Consider the following 19,819-nt stretch of genomic DNA (forward strand, 5'->3'; position numbering starts at 1 on the left):
TTCACCTTGGACACACAACAGCTCTGTTTGTTGTGATTGGATCTAGAACACAATTCAGATCAGCCAACATATCCTAATCTAGATGATTTTTAAGGTGGTATCTGGGACGAAAAGTTAAAAATCAGCTTGGATGGCCTGTACTGTATGATGGCCTTCATTGCACCACATTGATAGCCATGCAGGGTGGTTCACTCCTTGGGCAAGAAGACCGAGGAGTGAGCCACCCTTGGTCAAAGCTTGGTCATTCAAGCTCACTGTTTTCCCCTTGTTGGTTGATGATAAGTTTGTTTTTGTTTTTTTACCTGACTTATAGTCATCATTGTCTTCAAATTAACTCACACACTGCTGACTGCTGTAGCTTACCTGGCTGAGCAGGTGACCCATGTACTGAAAGTTAGAGTCGTGACTCCAGAGTCTCGTTTGAGTCTGCCCAAGACCATTTCCTGTGTGTTATTCTCCTCACTTCTCCCTCCCTTCCTGTCTTCTCTGTCCTATACAGTGAAGACAAAAGGCCTCAAGTTCTGAAAACTCTTCCCCTTCATCATCTTCCAAATCATCTCTCTCATCTTAAATCACCAGTATTCTCTGAGTAGAGAATCTTTTCACCATCTTGAATGATAAGGATCCAAGTGGGTAAAGTTATTTATTTGTTGTGTTCCTATTTGCAGCTGGGATAAATTGTGAAAAACTCTCGGCTGCCAAAATTACATCCAGTTTAGAAGAAAAACATTGAGTGAAGTGTTTGTTTCATCATCCTTCACAACTCATCAACCAGGTGTCACAAACTGCAGCAGAGCAGTACAAAGCATGTCATACTGGATGGCTGCAACAACCAGAGTTTTACCTCCCTTTGGTATTTCTTGACGGCATGAGCGTAATATTTACTGAACAGAGTCATCTTCTGTAATCTTTTCAGATTCAGATTCAGAACACTGTATTTATTTCCAAGGCACAATTAGGATACTGACCTTACCAACCGTACATACAATACACAAACATCACATTGGGGAGACAGGTCAGGCTAGGTAGCTGGCCGGTTAGCCGCTAGAGCAGCGACCCAGAACCGAACAGCAGAAAATGCACAACATCAGGAAAGATGAGGAGAAAAAAGAACTCCGCCCAGACTGAGCTCCAACAGGGAGCTCAGTTTGAGAACAGAAAAAAATGACCTTAGCGCAGAGCACATGAAAACTCTTAATACGCCATAGAAACACATGACAAGCAACCGGGATGGGTAAAAGGTGAGAGACAGCCGGTGTAGACAGCGCATCCGGGCCTGCAGCATTTGCGCTGGTCCCCTCGACCCACCGTCTGCACCGGGAGGGGATAAGCATGCTTAGGATGGGAAGGAACAGTCTAAACACCGTCTGTTATCAGGGTGAGAATTGTTATGTTCAGCTCCAACCTTGAGACCACAGCTGGCGCCGGTATGTTAGCCGCATGAAATGATGGTGGTTTTCTTTGGTGCAAACAACTGCATGTCAATTTCACAGCGGATCTAACAGTCCGTCACTTGTCTCTCAATCTCCCGTTGGAGAGCCACGAGCTTCTCCGAGAGGTTATCAGTTTTGCGCTCAAAGAGCAAAGTCTGAGATCTCACGACCACCATGAGCTTCTTCAACATCTTATCCGTGGTGCTTTCAATGAGCCCATTTTGAGAAGTCACGACCCGTCCCATTGTTTCAGTCACAGCGGGCAGCCTTGTGGGGTTTTGAACAGCTGATTCCGCTTTCTTTAATCTTCAATAAGCCAGGGCCAAGCCAGCTCAGATCAGCAAGAACCCTTTGCTGCTGTGAATGTCCGTGCTGCTATATTTCAGTATCAGACTCTAAATGTACAAATGGATCTGAGAAGATTTCCAATTATGTTTCTGCTAGATTTACAGTTTGTTTTCATGTCTTCTGACTCAGAAGGTGGAGCAGGTGGAGCTTACAAGGAGTAAGTGCTGGACTCCAAGGGAAGTTATGACTTGGAAAAGACTAAACCAACCTATTGGAGGTGTTTGCACTAACATAGAATAATACTCAGATTTAAACCTTTATTGTTTCACAAAGGGTTAAAAAGTGAATGCATACAGAGAGGTTGGTGGTGAGATGGGCACTTCCAGCCCTGTAGATGTGTTCCAGCTCAGAGTTCATGGAAATAATCTGGAGAGCAGGATTGATGAATGTCACATCTTCTTAAAGTTATAATCCACAGGGAAAACTGTGAAACTATCGATCTGATATCTACTCAGCCAATCAGGTGTTTACATGCCCTTCACTCATCTTCAGCCCCACCTTATTATCAGTTTCTCTCTCTCTTTTACATCTGAATTATCTTCACTTCACATTTCAGTCAGTTCAGATTTCATTAGCAAGTTCACTTTAGCATAATCCATTTTAATCCAAACACCTTACTCTTTAAACTCTGTTTGTGAGTCACAGTATATCCAGTACAATCCTCTGTTTCACTGAGTCTCACACATTCAGAGATCAGAGTGTCCTGTGTGTGCTCTCATTCACTCACACTCACTCTCATATGGCTGAAGTCTGTTTGTACAGAGGCTAACCTCAAGAAATCACATGATAGGGTGGGGCTGGGTTTCACAATGAGCTCTCCGCAACCTTGACTGATTGTGACCTACACACATTTTCACACCTTGGCTCGTGTGATTAGGTAGAGGATCAACAGGGGGGTTCATGACCCCCTTGGCGGACTCTCCCACAGGGCTTAAATCTGGGACTCTCCACCATTTGACCCTAGAAATAAAGAAGCTTCTTGGATGAGAGGTGAAGCGTCTTCAAGAAACTTCAAGAAGGTCAGATTAAACGGGTTAAACAGGATCGGCAAAAATTAAACAAGGATAAAGAAATAAAACATTAAACGAGCAAATAAATTAAAAGTTTGAGTTACTGAGAAATTAAACAAGTCTAAATGAGGTTAAGAGTTAAATGTTAAGCCTTTGTTAGTTAGTTGCCACACACACTTTATATTGTTCAAATCCAAATGACACTGAAACATGTTTACTGACAGCTCAGCTTCAGCATCTGATTCATGCTGTGATTGGAGCCGTTCAACTCTGTGTTTATCTTTAACCCAAATCATCACAACATGGAAATATAATCATCAAAATGATGTGACTGGAAGGATGCAGCAGTCTGTGCTCCACCTTTCTCCTCCACACCTCCAGGTGGAGAACATGGATGCATGCAGACACATGTATGTTCGGTCTTACAGAACAGCTCCAGAAGTTTATCGTGCTTCGTGCACATCCTGCTTTCCAGGTTCTCCACAGCATCAATCAGCTGATGTCTTTTCAGACGTTTCACTGTCAGATGAGGCTCCAGGTGAGTCTGACAGTAGGAGGTCTGACACACCAGGCAGGACTTCAGGGCCTTCAGTCTGGTTCCGCTGCAGACGTCACAGGGAACTTCTCCTGGTTTGGCAGCTTGTTGCTCTGAGCTGCTGCTGCTGGCTTTCTGCTGAGCTTCACGTCTCAACTGAGCAACCATCTCAGAGATGAAGGTCTGGGACTCTCCTCAGCTCTTCCCAGGAGGGTGGCACGGATGCCCCTCCGGTGGTACTCCTTGGGCTCTCGCACTCTGGGGCCTCTGGATGTCTGGAGCCTGGATCTCCTCCATGCCTGCTTCATGCCCTGGGGGACGGGGCTATGGGCCTCCACACCCTCTAGCAGACCGTTACATGGGGAAACCTTTTGTATACAAGCGCGCTGATCCACACAGGTGTGCACATGGGTGTTCACTGTTCGTAGACATAAACTATACCTTTCTTAGCTGCTACTTCAAAGCACATTGTGCGCTGTCTGTCCTGCGTGCTGCACAACAACATTCAATATTTAGTATTTACTGCTGTTCACACTTAGCTAGATTAACGTGATGGTGTTGTGTTTAGTATGTTGCTTTGTTTTTTTGTTTTTTTTTGCTTGTTTTCTCTTCTTTTTCTCTCAACAGGTGATCCAGGAGATTTTTTTTTTCTCTTTGTCTTTGTAAGTGCCCTTTCTCACTGTCCCTTTTCCCTTCTGTTTTTCTTTTCCTTCCTCTCTTTCTTTCTCCCTTTCCTATCCCCCAGTCATGTCTGTCCCATCTGTAACAACTGAAAATAAAGTAAATAATAACAACAAAGTTAAAAAAAAAAAAAAGAAGAAATCATCAGTCAGGTCATTTTAGCCTGTTGCTAGATAGTTGCTTGGAAAGAAAAAAAAAAAAAAGAAACTTAAAGAAGTCCAGATGCCTTTTTTTCTAAGCTCTTTAGATGACTGCGAACCTTCACAGACACCTCATCAGTGTCACTCTCAGAGCTACCAGCCCGTTCCTAAAATCACAAAGCTCTTCATTGAAATCAATGATATCACAGCTGGAATTAAAAGAGTCCTACTCTTCTGCTGATTCAGCATCACATTCATCTTGTTCTGCATCCCCACCATGGACTTCATTCCTTTCCAAGCCAGCCTTGAGTGTCCTTTATTCAGCTCATCCTCTGCTTTACTTTTAGACCTGATTTTAGCTGCTTTATCTCTCTTTGAACAAGTTTATGTGCTTCAATCTTTTTCTTCTCTCCATCATAACAAGACAGTTTCTTCTGACTGAGAAGATGTTTGAGTGATTTACTAATCCAGGGCTGCTTATTGGGGAAAATAGTTCCTGTTTTCAAAGTAATCCCCATTTTTCCCAGAAAGAAATGTAAGTAGTAGTATCTCATTACACTTCACCATAAGTGTCTTTTTTTAATGGTTTATCTGTTATTTTTCAGACTGAATCACTGTGACCTGTCAGAGAGAAGTTGTGAAGCTCTGGCCTTAGGTCTCAGCTCTCAGACCTCTAATCTGATAGAGCTGGACCTGAGTAACAATAACCTGAAGGATTCAGGCGTGAAGCGTCTGTCTGAAGGACTGAAGAGTCCACACTGTACACTGGAAACTCTCAGGTGAGATCAAGCATTGTTTATTTATCAACTGACAGAATTAGCAAATTAATAATAAGGCAGCCCTCTAATAAGAGGAGATGTGGAGGTCTTCTGAAGTGCAACATACTCTTATGTTGACAAGTTCTAAAACAGGAAGTAGTTCTTGCGAACTGCTTCCTTCGTTATTGTCTAAGTAGAAACCTGATGGTAAAATAGTGATGAGTTTGCAGAGGTGAATCCACAGCACACAACACAACAATGCTGTGCGTGCTGAAAGCAGACTTCTCACAGATTCTGAGACTGCAGGTTTCATCACTGTCCAACCAAAATTCACTGAACCAGCAGTAAATGAAAGTCCAAAACTACGCTTTGCGTTTGAAAAACAGATGAACAGGGGGATCCACACTTTGTGTTTACATCTTTTTTGTGGGGTCTCTTCACTTGTCCTGTCTGTTCACTTGCTGTTTTAGCTGTTTGGTGGTTGTTGAGATGCTTTTGTGACCTTTTAGCTGAGATTCTGACATTTCTGTAGATACCACATATCTAATTACTTTGTATAGTATGAATGGCCATAAGGAGGTTTTTAACAGGGAGGAAACTTTTTAAAACTTAAGAAAATATAGTTAAAAGTTCAAAACCTACGTCTGGTTGCTTGTGGTAAGTAGCAGATCAAACCAAGTAAGAATTATACGTTATAATTATAAATGGCTTCAAGAGCACATTCAGGTCTGTGAGACTCGTTCAGACACTGAGCCATGGCTCTGTGCTACATGCACACCTTTCTGCATCTATGCCATTTAAACACACTTTGTATATAGTTTATTTTATGTACTATTCAATACTGAACTGTACATTTAGTCTTTTTAAAGGCAGCAATTTATATTCAGTGTTTGCAAAAAAGCCTTATTTTTATCCATTTACTACTATTAGGAAGAACACACATGAGGTTTAAGGTCTGGACAAGTTTGAAACATTTTGTCCTCCACAATGGAAACTGGGTGAAAATAAAAATGGGTATCACTTTAGCCAGCTCCTAATTTGATCAATTCCACTCTCAGCTTCTCCTGTATATCTCCTATATACAGTGGCTTGCAAAAGTATTCGGCCCCCTTGAACTTTTCCGCATTTTGTCGCATTACAGCCACAAACATGAATCAATTTTATTGGAATTCCACGTGAAAGACCAATACAAAGTGGTGTACACGTGAGAAGTGGAATGAAAATCATACATGATTCCAAACATTTTTTACAAATAAATAACTGCAAAGTGGGGTGTGCGTAATTATTCAGCCCCCCTGAGTCAATACTTTGTAGAACCACCTTTTGCTGCAATTACAGCTGCCAGTCTTTTAGGGTATGTCTCTACCAGCTTTGCACATCGAGAGATTGAAATCCTGGCCCATTCTTCTTTGCAAAACAGCTCCACAGCTGCCTTGTGACGGCCTCAGAGGTTGTCTAAGAGAATATTGGGAGCAACAACACCATGAAGTCCAAAGAACACACCAGACAGGTCAGGGATAAAGTTATAGAAAAATTTAAAGCAGGCTTAGGCTACAAAAAGATTTCCCAAGCCTTGAACATCCCACGGAGCACTGTTCAAGCGATCATTCAGAAATGGAAGGAGTATGGCACAACTGTAAACCTACCAAGACAAGGCCGCCCACCTAAACTCACAGGCCGAACAAGGAGAGCGCTGATCAGAAGTGCAGCCAAGAGGCCCATGGTGACTCTGGACGAGCTGCAGAGATCTACAGCTCAGGTGGGGGAATCTGTCCATAGGACAACTTTTAGTCGTGCACTGCACAAAGTTGGCCTTTATGGAAGAGTGGCAAGAAGAAAGCCATTGTTAACAGAAAACCATAAGAAGTCCCATTTGCAGTTTGCCACAAGCCATGTGGGGGACACAGCAAACATGTGGAAGAAGGTGCTCTGGTCAGATGAGACCAAAATTGAACTTTCTGGCCAAAATGCAAAACGCTATGTGTGGCGGAAAACTAACACTGCACATCACTCTGAACACACCATCCCCACTGTCAAATATGGTGGTGGCAGCATCATGCTCTGGGGGTGCTTCTCTTCAGCAGGGACAGGGAAGCTGGTCAGAGTTGATGGGAAGATGGATGGAGCCAAATACAGGGCAATCTTGGAAGAAAACCTCTTGGAGTCTGCAAAAGACTTGAGACTGGGGCGGAGGTTCACCTTCCAGCAGGACAACGACCCTAAACATAAAGCCAGGGCAACAATGGAATGGTTTAAAACAAAACATATCCATGTGTTAGAATGGCCCAGTCAAAGTCCAGATCTAAATCCAATCGAGAATCTGTGGCAAGATCTGAAAACTGCTGTTCACAAACGCTGTCCATCTAATCTGACTGAGCTGGAGCTGTTTTGCAAAGAACAATGGGCAAGGACTAGATGTGCAAAGCTGGTAGAGACATACCCTAAAAGACTGGCAGCTGTAATTGCAGCAAAAGGTGGTTCTACAAAGTATTGACTCAGGGGGCTGAATAATTACGCACACCCCACTTTTCAGTTATTTATTTGTAAATAATGTTTGGAATCATGTATGATTTACGTTCCACTTCTCACGTGTACACCACTTTGTATTGGTCTTTCACGTGGAATTCCAATAAAATTGATTCATGTTTGTGGCTGTAATGTGACAAAATATGGAAAAGTTCAAGGGGGCCGAATACTTTTGCAAGCCACTGTAAATTCTGCACTCAGCTTTGTGGTCTCCAGTATCACTGAAATGCAGCCAGATGCTGCTCATTTTGTGTTTTCACTCTTTCCTGACACGCTTGCATTTAAATACAGCTCCCTGTTTCTCTGTGTACCTGGTCTCTACCAGTACACTCGCTGTCTATGGGACATTTCTGTCTTCTTTCAAATAATTTTATGATCCCATCCCAGCCTGGATGGACAGTAATTCTTTCCATGGGTTACGGTGGGACATTGAGAGCTGAAGTCAAACAGAAGTGAGAAATGAAAGACTGATTCATTTCTATTTAGTCTTGTGATGTGCAGCTTTGTTCAGGGCATCAAGGCCCAGCAAAGATTACTGAGGTCATAGAGTCACTGATGAAACCTGTGTGCTTATAGAAACTGAAACCAGATGAACCAGAATAGAAGGACATTAAAATGAAGTGTCAGCTGCACAAAGGCAAAGGTATTCAGTTGTTGCTGTGAGTTATTTAAATGGACGATGGAGTCAGACTTTAAGCTGCTGGACTAATTCACTATATCCTGTTCTCCTCATAGAACCTGGATACACAGCCTCACCTGTGACACAGTGACACACAGTGTGGGCTACATACACATTAGAAAGTGGATCAGTCACACTTGTACAATCATTTGTAGTGCTGGGTAACCATGAACACTTTGAATCACCATTAATGCCATTGTTACAGCAACATTGAATCATGAATTCAAAAGTAGTGTATTGTGTGCTTATTTTAATAGTACTGCAGTATGTCTGTGAAGGTTCTCAGTCATCCAGGTCATCGTAGTCAAAGGAGTTTGCAAAGAAAAGCGTCTGGACTTCTTGAAGTTGCTTGAAGACGTTTCACCTCTCATCCGAGAAGCTTCTTCAGTTCTAAGGTCAAATAGCCGAGAATCCCAGATTTAAACCCAGTGGGAGTATCCCCCCAAAGAGGGACAAAGGACCCCCTGGTGATCCTCTAATCACATGCGCCAAGGTGTGAAAGCGGGTGTGGGACCTAATCAGCCCGGGTTTCGGGTGAGCTCATTGTGAAACCTGGCCCCACCTTGTCATGTGAATTCCTGAGGTCAGATGGCCCAGGATGTGAGTGGGCGTTAAGGCGTCTGGGGAGGGATCTCAAAACTGGATTATAGATGGCAGACAGTTGGTGTCGTAAACCACCGCCTCTGTTCAAAGATGGTCGCTCACAGTGGACATAGATGGCCTCTTTCACTCCTCTTTCAAACCATCTGTCCTCTCTGTCCAAAATGTGAACATTGGCATCCTCGAAAGAGTGACCTTTATCCTTAAGATGCAGATGGACTGTGAGCGACCATCTTTGAACAGAGGTGGTGGTTTACGACACCAACTGTCTGCCATCTATAATCCAGTTTTGAGATCCCTCCTCAGACGCCTTAACGCCCACTCACATCCTGGGCCATCTGACCTCAGGAATTCACATGACAAGGTGGGGCCAGGTTTCACAATGAGCTCACCCGAAACCCGGGCTGATTAGGTCCCACACCCGCTTTCACACCTTGGCTCATGTGATTAGAGGATCACCAGGGGGTCCTTTGTCCCTCTTTGGGGGGATACTCCCACTGGGTTTAAATCTGGGACTCTCGGCCATTTGACCTTAGAACTGAAGAAGCTTCTCGGATGAGAGGTGAAACGTCTTCATGCAACTTAAAGAAGTCCAGACGCTTTTCTTTGCAAACTCCTTTGACTACTGCAGTATGAGAAGTGCAACATTCAGTGTGCAGAAACAAATCAGGTGCTTTTTAACAGCAGTATTCCCTTTAACACAGTAGCAGTCTGTCAGTTAGAGCTGAAACATGAATCTAATCCAATCAAATATCAAATCAAAGTTATTTGCCCATTTTAGCTTTAAATTCATTCAAATTCAGTTTAAAAGTTTTTATGCAAATTAAGGAATTCAGATTAAGATTTAACGTACTCATATTGAGTTTGTGATGGCACAAAGTTGTGTCCATACCACACATTCATATGGGCTTTTTTTTACGCATGGAGCGTTTAATTGGCCTCTGGCCCTTTAAACTCTGTAACTTTGGTTTCTTTTGGCCAATTTACATGATTGACTCGTTTTAATTGTTTGATCCAATAGGATCACAGTAACAATGCCACGTCGACGTCACTTCAACCAATCAGAAGTTGCAAGGCCAAACCCCACGTGGGCCCAAATTGACTGCATGTGGCATCTGTCCAGTCACGTGTCCGTAGCTGTGCCTATAATGGCGGTTATTGACGGACTTGGCTCTAGTGATGGTAAATTTGATTCTTTTTACTGAATCGAGTTTTAATGAGTCACTCACCAAAGTGAATCGGGTTTTTTGAGGCATTTGATTCACTGAGTCAGTTGACCAGAGAGTCCAAAAAATGTAAATTTTCACTCAAACTTAATTTGTTTCACTTTTCATGTATATCCTACTGCTAAGATGAGTGATTCTAAAAGAAAACAACTATTTTATAGAGCAAAAAAGAGCAAAAAAATTCTAAAGGGAACATTTATTTTGTTTATTTTTATTTTATTAGTATTTTCCTTAAATGTGTCAAATATATATTTTCTCATCTAAATGTCCACTGAGCTGTGAGCCAGGGGGCGGTAATGCGCCTTAACATTGGTTGCCAACCAAGAAGAAGAAGCTGTGAGCCAGGAGGGAGGGGGTGAGTGAGTGAGTGATTCGTTCGCGCTAAGATTCAGCACAGGAGGGAGGGGGTAAGCGAATCTGAGTGATTCGCTCATGCTGTGATTCAGCACAGGAGGGAGGGGGTTAGTGAGTCCTGAGTGATTCGCTTACGCTGCGATTCAGCACAGGAAAGGAGGGGGTGAGTAGCTCAAATGTGCTGTTAGCATGTTAGCAGAGTGATGCTACTGTGAACCAAGGAGTTATTGTCGTGATGTGAGCTTCTACTCAGGGTTTTTTCTTCCAGTTCAAAGCAGAAATGTTTTTGTTAAGATACTGGATGTTGTGTTTTTCTCCACCATTTTAATTATAAGCTAGATATATTTCTATTAATGAAATTAGTTTGCTAACAGCAACAGGGATGAGTCAGTGAGTCCGTTGGGCTTGTGATTCATGATTCACGAGTCAGTAAAGTGATTATCGAGTATTGAACGATTCATTCATGATTCGCACATCACTACTTGGCTCTGATTCGGCTAGTTAGCCGTGGTAGCTGCTGATAATCACGATGCTATCGGCAAAAATAATGGAGGAAATCTGGACGGTAAGCCAGTTTGTGTCTTAGCGCATTTGTGCCGCTGTGTGTTTTTGTGGTCTTCTTTTGCGGCTCTTCCAGTGAATTTTAGTCAGAGTGTGGTGAAACTTGGTGTTTGGAATCAGCGATAGCTCTGGAAGCTAACTAGCCTTTCTTTAGCCGGTTACATGAAGTCTGGAGAATTTCTGGTTTTGTTTTGTTTTGCACATTTACGTAACTGCTCTTTTAATCATGGCTTGTTTTCGTTGTGTTTGGTGGTTGTACAAATGGTTTCTATGAGATTTTAGCTGAGATTTCTGTGGATACCACACATGTCGGGACTTATATTTCTGACCCGTGTTATAACCAAATAAACGGGATCTCCTCCTTTTGCCCCCGGTACTGGGAGCGTGGGGCTCCATGAAATTATATTAAGGAAATCCAGCAGGAGCAAAATCAAATGGTAAAAATGACAAAAACTAATGAAATGAGTTTGATTATGTAACTAACCTACACTGAGCTAATGCTGATTTAGTGGTGAGGAAGGTTGGAGGTAGGATGAGCACAGTCAGGCCTAAAGAAGCTCTTATCCCCATAATCTGTGTAACTTTCACCCACATCCTGCACCACACACTCACATCCAAGGTCAGACTCTTTACAAAGTGAGGCTGTTATTAGAATCACTGTTATTCTATTTTCTAATTCATTACAGTGGTTAACTTCAATATATTTATCTTTGTTTCTATTTAACATGCCAGTATTGAGACACTGAGCATAATGAACCCTCAGTATAAGCTATATGTAGCACCCAACTCAAGTAGCTCTGGATTAACCCTCGGTTAAGATGGTGATAGTACTCTGAGCGGGGCCCTGGGTACGTTACTTAATTTTACTGGTAAACAGGAGAAACAATAGCTAACCAGTTTTAACCTTTTTACTTAGAAATCTTAATGTTGGCGGTGCCTCCACTTAGTGAAAATAATATGAGTTCTGTTTAATCTTCACTAAGAATAATGAATTTATCTAACATGTTAAACCTCTTTTTACCTTTGTAGTAACCCTTATCACTTATAAACTCTGTAAATAATAATTATGACACAACACAAAACTTTAAATTCAAATTGTAAGATTTAGTCAAAATAAAGTAAGATTTAAATAAAAAAAAAAATACAATATTCCACGTTCTGAAGTGTTTCCTTACAATTCAATTGGATGGTTTCTCTTCACAACTCACAGTCAATGTTTTAGAAAACACATTTATCCCAAAATACTCCCCTTTAAGTTCAGTTCAAATTTTGTAACCTTTGTGAGCTCATTCGCTGAAACCGTTGCAGGCCTGATCGTTGCTCGGGCTCGTCGGACCAGAAAACACACAAATGGCCGCTTCACTTGATAAACAAGCAGAAAACAAAACGCACGTGCTCAGGTCTACTCACAAATCCTTTGGGCTAAGTGCGAGGGCAAGCTGAGGGGCAGGCTCGGTTGGTGACCATGCGGCCTCCACTCAGCAACGTGGTTGGAATTAGTGGTATACCCGGGCTGCTGAGTACACTGGGACAAACACACGGAAATCCTATCCACAGCAGAAGGGTCCAGAGAATTCCTCTCGGTCCACTGTGCATTAGAGATTACTATTTAGTTCCATAGAGTAATCTGTAGCTTACATACTCAGCATACATAGCTATTACAGGCTCTAAAATGCTAATATGCTATGACACAGACAAGCCCAGCACAGTTCACAACACAACTACAGATACACAATAAATCAGTTTAGTCAAACAGAACAGACTGCTGTGTTTACTGTAATAAGCACACAGGTTTACAGCTGTTTGTTGGCCTCATGTTTTGCTCCCAGCCGTGAAACTTTGGAAGCATTATGTTGATTTTGAGGTTTTCTGGGAGTTTGTGTCATGAGACTTGTTTTACACACTGTCAATCAAAGCTACAAGCTGGCATGGTGTTAGCTTTGATTTGGAATCACTTTTAAAAAGATAGATTTCCATGAAAAGACTAAATGTGTTTTCTTTCTTTATACAAAGTTTGTCCCATTTTCAAAGGCTCATTCTGACCAATCAGAAGCCTCCATTTCATGCACATATTTAAGTCACAATAGAAGCATCAGTGGAAATCAAAAAGGAAAAAAGAGCCTGGAATCAATCAGTGTGTTTTTCTAGCTTTCCTTTTTATAGGATCAATATTTTCTTTAATTTTACACACAGTGTGTGACTAACGGCTGACAGTGAGGATGATATCCCTGAATGCAGTAAATCCTATTTTCTGTTGAAAGTAGAAAAAAGTAGAGCGGAGACAGAGCTGAAAACTGGTCCTGTTTGATTTAGTCCTTGAAGCAGAGGTGGTGTTTTTACTGAGATCTTCTAATGATGTTACAGACAGTGTGTGGCTCTCTCTCTGCTGATAGGACTGAATGTGTGTGGAATAAACTGAAGCAGTGCTATAAAAGCATCATTCAGCCATTACAAGGCCCAGTCCAAAAGACCAGCCAATCAAAAATGGGAACTTCTGAGCCTGGCAATGCCTGGAAGCAGCAGGTGTGCCACCTGTGGCTGCTGAGGTCACGTGATCTGAGTGTTTGAACCACGCGTTGGAGCAGCGTTTCCAAACATCTGCACTGAAGAAGCTCCAAAGTGTGGAAACGTCACTGTGGAGCGTCTCATCCCTGTTTAAGAGATCTTCTTGGCTCTGCAAAGCTAAGCTTGCAAACAGCACCATAGTTTGTGAATCCCAACCAATCCGAGCGCTGCTTATGTCACGTCACATGACTTGTGTGTTTTCCTCTTTGATTAGCACCCAAAGAACTAAAGAAAGGCTAAAAGGATGTTCAGCCAATCAAATCCCTCCTAGGAACAGGAAGTCTAGAGAGCAAATGGAGCAGAGAAGGAGAATCACCAGTTTAAATGTCTGAGTTTTAAACTGGTGACCCTCTAAAGAGGTTTTTATTGACTCTTTCTGTTTTCTTTACAGCTTTTTTCACCATTTAAACTGTTTAATATCAGATTTAGAAATAACTTTTGGATAGTTTTTCTACATTTCCACTAAAATGTGACACAAATAATGACTTTCTGACTTGACTTTGGACTAATCTAACGACTCAGCCTGGCTGTGTTGGACTTGGTGTGAAAGCAGCTCCCAGTTTGATTTCAGGAGACAGACACCCTCTCTACTTTGAAGATCAGCTTCAAACTTTCCCTTTTGATAAACCTTATAGTTCAAGCTGGATCAGGTGACCCTGAACCATCCCTTAGTTATGCTGCTATAGGCTCAGGCTGTTGGTGGACTTCCCATGATGCTCTGCTTTCTTCTTCACTCCCCTCTTTTCACTCCTGATGCTTTTATATGTCACTACTGCATGTCCTTAACTTTTGTCTTCTCTCTCCTTAGTTTGTGTTTTGTTCTTGTCTCTCTGAGCTCATCTCTTCTCTTTCCCCTCACCCTGCAACCAGTCAGGGTAGATGCTCCTCCTGGAGCCTGTTTTCACTGGGAGGCTGTTACCTTACACTGTTAAACAGCTTCAGATGACTGTTGTTGTCACTTTTAAATAAAGTTACATTGAATGGATGGAAATGGATCGATGTTACTGTGACAAACAGAAAATGATCGTTAAAAGATAGATTATTGTTTTGTGTGTCTGCAGTCTGTCAGGCTGTCTGATCACAGAGGAAGGCTGTACTTCTCTGGCCTCAGCTCTGAGCTCCAACCCCTCCCATCTGAGAGAGCTGGACCTGAGCTACAATCATCCAGGTGACTCAGGAATGAAGCTGCTGTCGGCTGGACTGAAGGATCCAGGCTGGAGACTGGACACTCTCAGGTATGGAGAGAATGTCTGATAGAGGAGGAAGAGCTAGAAACATTTCCTGTGTCCTTCACTCACTTCCTGTTTGTTTCCTGCAGATGAGACATGAACAATCACACATGCAGGAATATTTTCAGGGACAGACACACTAGTCTAGCTGGATAGTACATGGATATTTAACCCTTTAAGACCTACCATAGAACCAAGTCCGCCAGAGCTTATATTATATTTTTACATGCTGTAGTGCCAATTTTGGGAGCATTTCAAGTTGATATACATCAATACAACCATTATAGCCCAAATTTTAATAATATGTATGCATTAAGTGCATAGTAATTACATAAATTGCAAAAAAGTGCAATAAACTACAAAAGAATTGAAAATCGTTTTTTTTCTTTTTTTAACATATATTTCTAGTTAGAGAAATTTAAGAGGCTTATCCCTCAAAACTGTAAATACAAAAAAGTTGCACAAACTAGTTTCCCACCACAGGAAATTTATTTGAAGTGTCTTCATAGTTTTACTTTTGAAATACACCAATTTTTATATACTGCAGGAAAAACGAAAATAAATATTATAGTGCAAATTTGCAAAAAAGCAGCATATGCATCAAAATAAACTATTTCCAGCAGTGCAATTCGAGTTCTAAGCATCCCAGAAACGACACAGAAAGTCATAAAGTCAAAGATAACTTTTAAAAACACCAGTATAGGCTCTGAGGCCCTGACAGTAAAAAAAACTACATTTCCGCGAAAATGACGTCACTTCCGGTTTCGGGCAGGTAATGGCGGACATGCGAAAGTTCGCGCTGACGTCTATTCCAACGTAGGAAGTGTTATGAACAGCTGATCGGATCGGCAAAACGTGTTTCTGGAATATTATGTTTTTGTTGCTGCAAGCGCTTTTTATGCAGTTTTTGCAAAGCTATATGTGGAAGAAAACCGTGACCTAGGACAAGCTGATGGCATAAGATGTAAGTACAACTTCTCCGGTTTCATATGTAAAAAAAAATTATTGCTCTAGCTTACATGGTTGCAGAGCTACCGGGATTTAAAAATAGTTACGCAAAACGGAGCGTGCCAGCTCCAACCGGTTTTAAAGGGTTAATTAGGGGGTCTCCAAGGAGTCTGTTTGCAGGAACATTAATGATAACTGATAAGTCATGTTGAGAGTTTCATTAAAAGTAGACCTACAGTTGGTCCATAAATATTTGGACAGAGACAATTTTAGATACACTTTATTAGGTCACAGGTGTACCTGAGATAGTGGCCACTGTGTACCTAATAAACTGTCAGCCATGTGTATGTTTCCCATGCTGTATGTCCACAGTCACAGTGACAGTCAGTGACACTGACAGAAGGATGAAACAAGGCTGTAAATCATTTCAGTCTGTGTGTGTGACAAAGAGGCAGACAGGAGCAGCTAATATTTGGAAATGGAAGCTTAAATACTGGAAACTCTGATAAGCTAATGCTGCTAATGGGCCATGTTAAAATCAATATTTCATTCTCATTCTATTGTTTGACAACAATAACAAAAAATATGTACTTGAGAACAATGGCAGCCTACTTAGCATAAACTCCTCAAATCATTGTAACCCAGGGGAAAAGAGTATAAGCATTAGCTACTATCATTGTTAAAAAGAGAAAACACTGATAGCATTATCCAATAATGCTAACTCACATCAAATTAGCATTAGCTAATAACAACAGCCTACTTAGCATTAGCTGCTCACTTTTTATAAAGCAAAGGAAAATGGTATGAGCATTAGCTGCTAATGCTTATTTACCTAAAATTAGAATTACCCACTAATGGCGTCCTACTGAGCATTAACTCTACACATCGCAGGGGAAAAGAGTGTCAGTATTAGCTGCTCACTTTGTTAAAATTGAAGGAAAAATTGTGTTAGCATTATCTACTCATATTGTTAACAAGTAAGAAAAAAACATTGTTAGCATTAGCAGATAATGCTAATAAACCTCAAATTAGCATTAACTAATTATGGCAACCTACTTTGCATTAGCTGCTCACATCGTTATAATGCAAGAAAATATGGTATTAGCATTAGCTGCCAATGCTTATCCACCTAAAATTAGCATTAGCCACTAATGGCAGTCTATTTAGCATTAACTTCTTAATTTTAAATGAAGTTAATTAATACTAAATAGGCTTAATTGAATGTTAGTGTTAACATTAGCTACTGATATTGTTAAAAAGTAAGAAAAAACATTAGCATTAGCTGTCAGTGCTTATTAACTTAAAATGAGCTTTAGCCACTAATGGCAGCCTATTTAGCATTAACTTTTTTATGCTTAATTAAGTTTATTAATGATAAATAGGCTTACTTGAAGGGAAAATAGTGTTAGCATTAGCTACTGATATTGTTAAAATTGTTAGCATTAGCGGATAATGCTTATTCATTACAAATTAACATTAGCTAATAACGGCAGCCTGATTAGCATTAGCTGCTCACATTGTTATAACGCAAAGGAAAAGAGTGTTAGCATTAGCTACTGATATTATTAAAAAGTAAGAAAAAACATTGTTAGCATTAGCAGATAATGTTTATTCATTACAAATTAGCATTAGCTAATAACGGCAGCCTACTTGGCATTAGCTGCTCACATTGTTATAACGCAAGGGGAAATAGTATTAGCATTAGCTGCTTACAGTGTTATAACGCAAGAAAATATGATATTAGCTTTAGCTGCCAATGGCTATTCACCTAAAATTAGCTTTAGCCACTAATGGAAGCCTATGTAGCATTAACTTCTTAATGCTAAATGAAGTTAATTAATGCTAAATAAGTTTAATTGAAAGGAAAATAGTGTTAGCATTAGCTACTGATATTGTTAAAAATTAAAAAAAATCATTGTTAGCATTATCGGATAATGATAACTCGGGTCAAATTAGCATTAGCTAATAACGGCAGCCTTCTTAGCATTAGCTGCTCACATTGGTATAATGCGACGGAGAAGAGACTTTTTTCTCCTCTGATATTTCCTCCAATGACTGGAGATATGGTGTTGATGAATGTGTCAGAACTAATACAAAGATATAACCTTGTGCATTCTGGAGAAATGGCCATCATCCAGTCTGTCCTGTTTCCATCAATCACTGTCTGCTTGGCCTCAGTCATGAAGCATGACGGGGCCAGACAATAAGGTCTTTAGAGAGGCTGTGCTGTCTTTCCTCCATCCAGGACCTGTAAAGGTCCAGAATGAGGGACAAACACATCTCTACAGACCTTTCACATCATGGAGATAAACTGTTCACATTTCTTCCTTCAGACAGACGATACAGAGTGTTGCTAACAAAAAAACAGACACCACAGACAATTCATTCCCCCGGGCTTTCACTTTGATGAACACTGTGAATGTCCATGTGTATGAGAGCCATGTAATGTCCATGTGTGCATGCTGACTGTGCTGCTCTGACCCCACTCCTCCTTTCAGGGTGGAGCCTGCTGGAGTCCGATGGTTGAGACCAGGTCTGAGGAAGTGTAAGTGTGTTTTTAATGGGATTCATGAAAACAAAGCAGCACACATTCAACCATCTTCATCATGTCAGGAGTCATCATCAAAGTGTCAATCAATGAACAGATGATGGATCAATAACTGCAGCTGGATTGTGTTTGTTCTCTCCATCAGATTCCTGTCGACTCACAATCGACACAAACACAATACACACAAACCTCCAACTGTCTGACAACAACAGGAAGGTGACACATGTGGAGGAGGTTCAGTCATATCCTGATCATCCAGACAGATTTGATGTTTATTATCCTCAGCTGCTGTGTAGAAATGGTCTTACTGGTCACTGTTACTGGGAGGTCGAGTGGAGAGGAAGCGTTTATATATCAGTGAGTTACAGAAGAATCAAAAGGAAAGGAAGCAGAGACTGTGTGTTTGGATTCAATGATCAGTCCTGGAGTCTGTGGTGCTGTAATGGTGCTCCTCAGTCTGTCTGTCACAATAAGAGACAAACATCCATCTCCTCCTCCTCCTCCTCCTCCTCTGTCTCTAACAGAGTAGCAGTGTATGTGGACTGTCCTGCTGGCACTCTGTCCTTCTACAGAGTCTCCTCTGACACTCTGATCCACCTCCACACCTTCAACACCACATTCACTCAAACTCTTTATCCTGGGTTTGGGTTCTGGTCTCCTGGTTCCTCAGTGTTCCTGTGCTGAGTGGAGTGTAAAGAGTGTCTCCTGTTAGAGAAACACTCTGACTGTTGAACAGATAGTTCAGTCTGTACATGTCTGTCTCTTTCACTCACAAACACGTTTTCAGATTCATGGATTCAATCGGTTGATGTTTGAAACTCTTCTAAATGATTCCTTAGTTTGTATGAACCATGAAAACTGTGACATCCTGGTGAAGAATCTGCTGGGATTTGGTGACAGACATTAGATTTGCTTTGATGTCAAACTTTGAGAAGCTGTTTCATTGTTTTTCTTTATAAATAAAAGAGATCTGTGTACAAACAGGAGAAAGACTGTAAAGACTCTGTGCTTCTAACAGCCTCTGTTAACATATGTGAGGCTGTTTGTTGTTGTTGCCATGGAGCTTTTCACTGTTTGGGTCAGCAGGTCATGTGATCAGGTTTGTTCTGTGAAAGCTCGACGATGGTTCAGTGTCAGGGTTTGTTTGCATTCATCAATAAATATCTAAATAAATCAAAGACTCCATGTTTTTTCTTTCATCATGTGACCTCTGCTCATCCATCTCTGTGTGTATCAGGATACATTTAGTTCATAATACACGAGTCAGAAAAATCAAACAAAAGACAGCGTGATGTCCTGTATGGACAGGTGGAAGGAACCAAGTCCTCAGCTGAAACACTCGTGTTTGTCCACAGACAGGAAACACAGCAGGAAACAAAGAAGTGCAGCTCATGGATAACACACTTCCTGTCAGTCAGAATGAGGCTGGAGCCAAACACAGAAAGGTGTTTTTGTCCAGATGAGCCCAGAGAAGAAACACGAGTGTTCACAGACATCAGAAGCTCAGAGAGGTGAAACATGAGGTTGGAGTCCTCGTCAGCATTCAGAAGAGCTGCTGTGAAACCCTGAGTACTCATGACAGACTCTGATGGCACAAACACATCATGATTCAAACAGAAAGACAAACATGGAGCTCCTGATCCTCCTGCATGAGAACAAGCTGACATGAGCGCTGTGT

At 41.4% G+C, this 19,819-nt stretch overlaps 1 long non-coding RNA gene across 1 annotated transcript; it reads left to right on the forward strand.

Annotated features, from left to right (window-relative positions):
- Positions 1 to 4,079: 4,079 nt before the first annotated feature.
- Positions 4,080 to 14,537, forward strand: LOC120437822. Its single transcript, XR_005611425.1, has 3 exons — positions 4,080 to 4,682; positions 4,753 to 4,926; positions 14,478 to 14,537. It is a non-coding gene; the product is annotated as an uncharacterized LOC120437822 (long non-coding RNA).
- The last annotated feature ends 5,282 nt before the right edge of the window (positions 14,538 to 19,819 follow it).

The sequence above is a fragment of the Oreochromis aureus genome, linkage group 3 (genome assembly GCF_013358895.1).
Source record: "Oreochromis aureus strain Israel breed Guangdong linkage group 3, ZZ_aureus, whole genome shotgun sequence".
NCBI classification, from domain to species: Eukaryota; Metazoa; Chordata; class Actinopteri; order Cichliformes; family Cichlidae; genus Oreochromis; species Oreochromis aureus.